General features: G+C 38.2%; 1 protein-coding gene across 1 annotated transcript in view; it reads left to right on the forward strand.

The window, feature by feature from the left end:
• LOC106877286 (S-crystallin 4) overlaps nt 1–9960 on the forward strand; it is a 158835-nt gene that overhangs the window by 113945 nt on the left and 34930 nt on the right. The window lies entirely within an intron of this gene.

Raw genomic sequence — 9960 nt, forward strand, 5'->3', positions numbered from 1 at the left:
CATCCATCCGAACATATATATGTAATAATACAAATAATATGTGAGTATATGCATATATACGTACATGTATGTACATACCTACATCTACATGTATATATAGATGAATATCTGGGTACAGGATGTTGCAAAAAAAAAAACGTGGACAAAATGGTAAACAGAGCACAGAAAACACACAGGCCACATAGAGAACATTTCCTTCATCAGCTGCCACCATTCTAAAACTAAGCGTTTCGAAGGTAAACTTCCAAACTAGTTCCTTCCCTGAAATTTCCTCCCGATGCATTTGTCGGCTCGGAGCCAGAGTGGAAGGCACTGAGGCCCACTGTGTCTCGCAGTGAAACTGAACCTGAAACAGGTTGACTGCAAAGCGATCTTCTTAACCACACAGCCATGAATTTACAAGATCTAATCGAATCTCCGTTATTTTCAAAACTGAGTATTTCAGTTGTTCGATCAACTAAATCACCTAGTCGTTCAATCCGCAGACACTTCTATCAATAACGCAATTCTCGGGCAAAATATCAGCATGACACAACGTGTGCAAAGGCAGCATGTTCGAACGATACGTACAATGCAGCCAATGCTCTGCTACTGGTTTTATACATCCAATAATATCTCATCTCAAATGATCGACCTGAAGTTCTTGAAAGAAACCCCACTGGCTCCTAGAGGTCACGCAGTGCTATGGAAACCGAAGGTGCACGATTGCGAAATGAATTTCTAAAACAGATCCGGTCGTACTTACGTCAATAATACGAACTAACAATAAGAATGATGACGATGATGATGATGATGATGATGATGATGATGATGATGATGATGATACTACAGATGGTGGTGGTGGTAGTGGTGGTTATGTCGGTGAAGAACGATGATGATGGAGGTAGTGGTGGTAGTGGTGGTGGTGGTGATGATGATGATGATGATGATGATGATGATGATGATGATGATGATGATGATGATGATGATGATGATGAAAAGGAGAGGGAGAAGGAAGAATAGGTGGATGTATTTGTCTTTCTGTAGACTCATCTCCATGAAATATATCAATTATATATTTGCAGATGTCTTCCTTTCTGTCTTAGGTTTTCTAAATATAAAATCATTTTCCAGTTTTTTCTTGTTCATTTTCTTTCTCTGCTTATCTCGACTATTTATTTATTTATTTATTTATTTATTTATTTATTTGTTTATTTAGTTATTTATTTGTCTATCAGTTACTCCCGTCAGTACTTTATCTAAATATATATATTCGACTATTTATCCGTCAGATTTTGTGTGCGTATGTGTCTTTGTGTGTGTGTGTCCTTGTGTGTGTGTGTGCGTGTTTGTGCGTTTGTACATGTACTTATATCATGGTTTCTATCTTCTTATCAATATGTATCACATTTTTTTCTTTCTCTACACCAACAGAAAAAGAAATAACTCCTTTAAACTTATTTCATCATATAAGCCATTACTGTTCTACTTTGGATGAACTTCTGTTATGAGAGAGAGAGAGAGAGAAAGACATGAGGAGAGGGAGAGAGAGATAGGGAGAGACAGAGAGGCAGACAGAGAAACAAGTGAGAGGGTAAGAGAAATGAAAGACAGGTAAGGCAGATAGAGACAGCCGAGAAGGTGACAGAGAAAGACAGAGAGGGAAAGAGAGATAGACAGGCTGACAGGACATCATGATAGAAAAGGAAGAGAAAGAGAGCGAGAGACAAACAGACAGGCATAAGAGAGGGTGGATTGGGAAGAGAAAGAGATAGACAGACAGGTTGACAGGAGAGAATGTGATAGAGAGGTAGATAGATCAATAGATAGTTAGATAGAGAGATAGAGTGAGAGAGGAGAGAGAGAGAGAGAGAGAGAGAGAGAGAGAGAGAGAGAGAGAGAGAGAGAGAAGAGAGAGAGAGAGAGAGAGAGAGAGAGAGAGAGAGAAAGACGAAGGGTAAGAGGGGAGAGAGAAAGAGAAAAATTATCAGTGACAGACTAAAAGCACCGAACTATTTTTTTTGGCTAAAATGTTAATTGAAATTATCTTTCACTAACTTTGTAATAATTTGCCATTTAAAATAAAAAGGAAACAAAATACAGATTAATACAGATTATAAAATAAAAATTAAATTGAATTAAAACAAAGACAAAACAGATGACATATTGGAATCAAATATGAATTGTATGAAGAGTAATTGTTTGGTAGAGCGGCAAAAACAGAAACGACACATGCTGTACATATATTCTACACTATATTCTGCCATCTTTATTTATTTATTTATTTATTTATTTCACCCAGTTTTCTCCATTCGACATAGCTGCGCTGCGATATATTACAATGTAGACACACAGGAAATATATCAGTACAATAGGATCTGATCATATTAGATTTTGTTGTGCCATCTTTTGTCTGACTTTGGTTCAGAAAGTAAATAGGAGTTGCTTGCTGCAGGGAAATATTGATTGGAATCACACACACACACACACACGCACGCACGCACACACACACACACACACACACACACACACACGCACACACACACAGAGGCATACATGCATACGTACAAACATACACACACCTATATCATGTACACACAAGTGTGCACAAAAACACATAGAAACACCTGTGTATATGTATGTAAATGTAGGTAACCCTGTGTGTACGGACGTACATACATACACACACACACACGCATGCATATATATTTTATATACAGATATATACATATATATATATGTTTATATACATTTACATACATATATATATATATATATATACTGAGACATACACGCACACATACATATATATATATGCATATGCACACACATACATGTACAAACCTATATGCATATATATACATATATATATACGTATAAACAAATGCATACTTACATATACACACACACACACACACATATATTCACACACAAACACATACACATACATAATCATAGAACAAAACAACAAACAAGGACAACAATGGTTCTTTTCAGTGTTTGATTGTTTTCCTAGGTTGCTTCCCGTTTATTTATTCCCCCTTATCACTTATTTCATTTTAAAAGATAAGATTTTATGCACATTTCAAACTAGTTTATTTTAGCGTACAAACAAAAAAAGTGAGCCACGTTGTCTTGTTGCCCTATAGAGACAAGAACAAATAATTTGATGCAAATGAAATAACGGTTGTAAAACTGCAAGAAAAAAAAAATGCCTTTTGTACAGAGGTAAATAGTTCTCTAGTTTGCCACCTACTCGTACCACTTAAGGCAAAGGAAAAAGAAAAAAAAAGAAAAGAAAAAGAAGAATTATTTTAGTTTAACAACCGCCCTCATCTTCACCACTCTTATTTTAAAAGTTTGTTCGGATTATTCTCTTCATTTGAAAGTATAAAAAAAAACTAAAAAAAATAAATAAATAAAAAATAAAAAAAGAATTAACGGAAATAAAGAGAATGGGAAATGCTTTTACAAAGCTTCGTGGAGTCTGAATACTTCTCGGGAATTTTTGCGATATAAGTTTTAGAGTAGAAGACAATATATTGATTCTTATAGCTATTGTGCAAAAACCGTGATTGTCAAACAAGGAATTGATTGTTCTTACTACTGTGTAACAGACTGACTGTATTTCTTGTCTCCTATCATTGACTGACTAATAACTGTAAAACTACTTATACAAACTTATTGTTGACAAACAACTATTATAGATGCTGCTATGCAAAGTGTTTTAATAGAATGCCTATGTTGGCTTTAACTCTTTCAAACTAAGAGTAAGCATTAATGGGTCTGATTTTGTTTGAGTTTAACCCTGAATGACGCAAAATCGGGTAGCCATATGCTTTCTTTTATTTTTCTGGCGTTTACGGTTCACCAATTAGGAGAAACGTTGTTATTGATAGCCGTATGGTACACAAGTGTTTTAATAGAAAGCTATTGTTAGTTTAAACTCTTTGAAACCTCAGGTACGCATTATAGGGCACGACTTCGTTTGTGCATATCCCTGCAAGACACAAAAGCGGACAGCCACATTTGTATCTATGCCAGTGTTTACAGCTCGCTAATGGACAGAAACATTATCATTTTCAATCGTAAACACAAAACCATGCGACAGCTGTAGTTTGCGTATTCTAGGGGTAAAGTCAAACGAAATCACACCCGCTAAAGCGTATTCGCAGTTTAAAAGTATTAATAGAAAGTTAGTGTAGATATCAGCATGGCAAACTGATAAAGAAAGTCGTTCCATAGTCGTAAGATCCCGGATCCAATCTTACTTTATGGTATTTTAGTAGTAAAGTAAAGTTCCTTCCCAAGTCATCCCGACTCATAAGGGCTAGTTTCTCGGTTTCCATGGCCTATAAATTCCTCAACTGGACAGGGCGCCAATCCGTCGCACGATTACTCATTTTTGCCAGCTGAGTGGACTGGAGTAATGAGAAGCGTTGTGTTTTACTCAAGAAGTCAATGCGTTGCTCGGTCCAGGAATCGAAACCGCAATCATACGATCATGAGTCCAACACCCTAACCACTAAGCCACGCGCCTCCACATGATATTTTAAGCAAGTCTTTTGTTTACTATAACCCTAGTTTGATTCAAGTTATAAAACAAAATTCGTTTGACAGTGTAGAAGTGCTTCAGATTTATTGCATTTCTAATTCAAAAGCCTAGCCTTACTACACACTGTGTCACGTCCATTCAAGCTGAACTTCCAGCTCATTGAATTAGCATGTAACTGGCTGAGTATTACTCAACCGCTATGGTTCAGTTTGCTAGCAGTTCCCTTGATCGAGTAACTGTAATGCTTATCGTCGGCAATGACGGGTTCTCGTATTTTACTTAACTTAGTGATTGGTTGTATAATATACATAAATAAATACATAGTTATTACTGAGGTATTATCAATCTAAATAAAATACTTTATAAGCTCTCTGTTAGCACACCAGGCTAACAATATTGCTTGGATTAGTAAGGAACTCTGCGTATCCCTGTAGCAGGGTTCGAGTTTATATTTCACCATTCAATATTGCATAGCCATGGGTATGTTCCAGTTATACTGGCGTTTACACGGAGCGATATATCACTGAGTATGTAGAGAGAGAGTGTGTGTGTGTGTGTGTGTGTGTGTGTGTGTGTGTGTGTGTGTGTGTGTGTGTGTGAAAAACTGACATAACCACTAAACGGCATTAGATAAAATGGGCAGAACATTAGTTAGCTCCTTCTGTGATGTAATCCGAAACTTGATTGATTCCGTCTGGGTCAACCCCCAAGTTACCACACACGTCAGTGATAATTCATCATAGATCATGCGTGTGATGTTTCTGGGAGCTATTATATTATTGTATTTACATTTTTACCCTTAAAAAATGGTGGGGAATATTTGCACCTAAGTAACAAGCATAATAAGCATCCCTAATTTAACCATGATTGTGCTGAAATAAGTGCGGCCAATGCATAAATGTGTACCAAATATTTTTGCTAACATTGTATTACTAAAGAAAACAATCATTGGATTCGCCTTTGTCACAAAGCTGATAAATAACGTTTGTTAATCTAGTTTATTTATTTATTTATTTTTCTATTTATTTATTTATTTACATGGCTTCATTTAACAAATCTGAGACCTTGAGGGATAAACACAGAGCATAATATATTTTACACTGATTGGCTGGTTGTTAGTCCAGACCATTGTCAGTTCAGCAAACTGCTACACTACTTGCACAAACAGTAACCAAGAAGCCAAAGAGGAAGTCTCAACGGCGTCATTACACTTGCTAGAAATATCAGTCAAATAGTCTTGCAAAAAAAAAGAAAAAAAAAGAAATCGAATGTTATATTAGATCGTGCGGTCCAAGACTCAATGTGTAAAAATAAATCGTGATGGTCATGGCTAGAATTTGTTTACAGATTAATTATAGGCCTGATTCAGAGCTTACCTGATTTAATGCCACCGTATAGCTATACTCCGTTGCGAAATTTCGGGCTAAGTATCGACCCTGAGGTTAAATATCTCAGCAGTCACAGAGGCCCTAAAGTGGGGATCAGATGTGCTGACCTTCTTTTTTTGGTTAAGCCATTATATAATTAAAAAAAACCAACAAAAACAACAAAAGCAACATAAAGGTGACCGTCTAATTATCAATTGTGGTAGCTTTATATTACTTGACATCCGCTTTACTTTATCAGAGAAGAAGGCATGTTTATGCTTTGGTGCGTTGGCTTTTTCATGTCACATGAACCTCTTTATGCAAACTGGTGTGCAGCTTTATATTTTCTGTTTTATGTTACTTGAGGCAGCTGTATATTCTAATGAGCAAACTCATGTTAGCTAGGGGAGCTTTAATTCCTCTGGTGTAGCTTTATGTTATCCAGAGCAGTTTTATGTTATCCAGAGCAGTTTTATGTAACCCAGACATATTTATATCTTTTGGGACGGGTTTTCGCTCCCTGGGCAGGTGTATGTCTCTTGGGGTATATCTATGTTATGATGTCAGACTCAAGTTACTTGGGGGTAGGTTTATGTTCCATGAACGACCTTATGTTATATGAAGGAAGTTTTTATTCTGTGGGGCAAGTTTGTAGTCCTTGGGTGAGACTAATGTGCCCTGGGTAAGCTTTATATAGCTTGGTAGTTGCAGCATTATATTAGCTGTGTCAGTTCTTTATTCCTTAGGACAATTTTATGGGACTTGAGACGGAATAATGTTCCCTGGAGCAGCTTTATGTTATCTGGGCAAGATTTGTTACCTGGGCAGGTGTATGATCCCGAGTAGTTTTATGCTACCTTCGACAGCTGGTCATCGACCTTCCCGCTGACCTTCCAGGGAGCATCATTACCATCGTCACCATCGTTATCATCTTTTTTATCCTCTTTATTGTCATCCTTATTAGTTATCCTTGTCTTCATTATCTTCGTGGTTGTCGTCATCGCCGTCGTGGTCTTCACCTTGTCCAACATCGTCATAATAATTTTAATCACCACCACCACCACCACCACCACCGCCACCACCAACACCACCACCACCACCAGCAACACCATCATCATACATAACAACAGCAATCAATAAGTCACTTTCTATTCAAAATGATATATAGCTTTACGTGATTAAAACCTGACACACGCACACACATGCACACTCACACACACACACACATACGCTTACACACACACATACGCTTACACACACACACATACGCTTACACACATAGCTGTACGCATATAGCCACACTCACATGAATGAGAAAACAAACGCACGCACACACAGCACTCACACATACACACACAATCGCACGCACGCACGCACGCAAACACACACACATGCACACACACACACACACACGCTTACACACACCGCTGCACGCATATAGCCACACTCACATGACCGGGAAAACAAACACACGCACACACAGCACTCACACATATAAAACACTACACACACATATATACACACACACAGCACTCACACATATAAAACACTACATACACATATACACACACACACACATAATCAGTCTCACACATACAAGTACACACACGTATTATAACAAGGTACTAGCGAGAACCAATTCCTCTGTACACCAAATCAATTGACAAGACACCATTTGCTAACAATTAATCTGGCGTGAAAGGTTTTTAACTGACAAAAGCGGATCTTCCACATTAATAACGCAGAACCATATTCTGTCACACTCGGCCATCACTCACGAATTTTCAGTTGTGATTTAAGACCCTGGAAAAAATTCCAAAAAAAAAAAAGACAAAAAAACAAACAAACAGAAAGTAATTGATCAAGTTGGAAGTGATGTGGCTGTTATTGCTTTTGCAGTCGTTGTTGCTATTGTTGCTGTAGTCGTAGACGGTGATGTTGGTGTTGTCGCTGTTTTCTTCCCCGTTGATGTTGCTGCTCTCTTTCTTTTATCTCTCCTCCTCCTCCTGCTCCTGCTCCTCCTACTCCTACTCCTGCTCCTCCTACTCCTGCTCCTCCTGCTCCTGCTCTTCCTGCTCCTCCTCCTGCACCTCCTCCTCCTGCACCTCCTCCTTCTGCACCTCCTCCTCCTGCACCTGCTCCTCCTGCTCCTCCTCCTGCACCTCCTCCTGCTCCTCCTTCTCCTGCTCCTCTTGCTCCTGCTACTGCTCCTGCTCCTCCTTCTCCCCCCCTCTTCCCCCTCCCAACCCAATCCTCCTCCTTCTCCTTCTTCTCCTCCTCTTCCTCTTCATCCCCTCCTCCCCCTCCTCACCCTCCTCATTTTCGTTCTTCTAATTTCATTCTTCCCACGATCCTTCCTCCTCCTCATTTTCATTTTTCTACTTCTCATTCTCCTCCTCCTCCTCCTCCTCCTCATCATCATCCTCATTTTCATTCTTCTTCTAATTCTCATTCTTCTTCCCACGATCCTTTCTCCTCCTCCTCCTCCTCATTTTCATTCTTCTAATTCTCATTCTTCTTCTCATGATTCCTCCTCCTCCTCCTCCTCCTCATCATCCTCATTTTCATTCTTCTTCTAATTCTCATTCTTCTTCCCACGATCCTTTCTCCTCCTCCTCCTCCTCATTTTCATTCTTCTAATTCTCATTCTTCTTCTCATGATTCCTCCGCCTCCTAATTCTCATTCTTTTTCCCATGATCCTCTCTCCTGTTCCTCCTCCTCATTTTCCTTCTTCTTCTAATTCTCATTCTTCTTCCCATGATCCTTCCTCCTCCTCATTTTTCTTCTTCTTCTAATTCTCATTCTTCTTCACATGATCCTTTCTCCTCCTCCTCCTCCTCCTAATTTTCATTCTTCTAATTCTGATTCTTCTTCACATGATCCTTCCTCTTACTCCTCCCCTCTTCCTCCACTCGTCTTCCTCTTTTTCCTCCTCTTTCAAGGTCAGCTGTGATTCAGGAAACGGTTGGTTGTGGTATTTGTTTTGGGGGAAAGACCTGGCGACCTGACATTACTTATATCTAAGACCAACACTAAAACTCAATAAAAATATTGATTTGAAATTTTAGCCCAAGGCCATCAATTCCGGAAGAGGGATTTAAGTCGATTAGATCGACTCAGTACTCAGCTGGTACTTATTTTATGTATGTGCTGTACATTGGCTCACTGAAATCGACGTTGCCTTAACAGGTGCACGGTGTACCACGTATTGGATGTTGCTGTGATTACAGAATAACAGGAGTTGAAGTCATTTGCCCAGGAAAAGTTCTTGGACCACTTTTTCCAAGAATTGAAACAACGATCATCGCGATTAGGAATGCAACATCCTAACCACTAGGCCATGTTCCGTTCTTTCACCTCCCATATACAGAACAGTAGGTAATACATTCACTGGTATTACAAAGAGCTGCCGTTATAATTGTTTCACCACAGGCTTCCCAGATGGTTCCCGATTATAAATGTACAAAAGAAAGATTGTGGGGTGGTGGAAGCATATATAAAGCTACCTAATGCACCAGACACCTCGGACCTTGGTCAGAATATATGAGCCACATGTTTCAAAGAAAGCTGACCTCAAAGGTTAGAGAGAAAGGGTTTAAGCCAGTCGTGAACAATAGCCATGAGATTATTCTAATGAGTTTCATCACCATTAAAACGCCATGACGAGTGGCGCTAAAATTATTTTATCCAGAAAATAATATCTCAGAGATCACAAAGCGATGACGGGGCAAGAGGATTATTATTGCAAACAAAACATAAAAGACGACTTAGAAAATTAGAAAAAAAATATAAAGATGCATATAAAAATATAAATAATCTATATTATAATAAGCATAATCAAAGTATATATCTGTCAGTCTTTTAAGCTATCTATCTATCTTTCTATCTATCTATCTATCTATCTATGTATCAGTCAATATACATATACACATATACATACAAACATACGTATACATACACACATGTACACACACACACACACACGTATATATATATATATATATATATATATATATATATATATATATATATATATATATATATATATATATATATAT

The sequence above is a fragment of the Octopus bimaculoides genome, chromosome 5, assembly GCF_001194135.2.
Source record: "Octopus bimaculoides isolate UCB-OBI-ISO-001 chromosome 5, ASM119413v2, whole genome shotgun sequence".
Classification (NCBI taxonomy): Eukaryota; Metazoa; Mollusca; class Cephalopoda; order Octopoda; family Octopodidae; genus Octopus; species Octopus bimaculoides.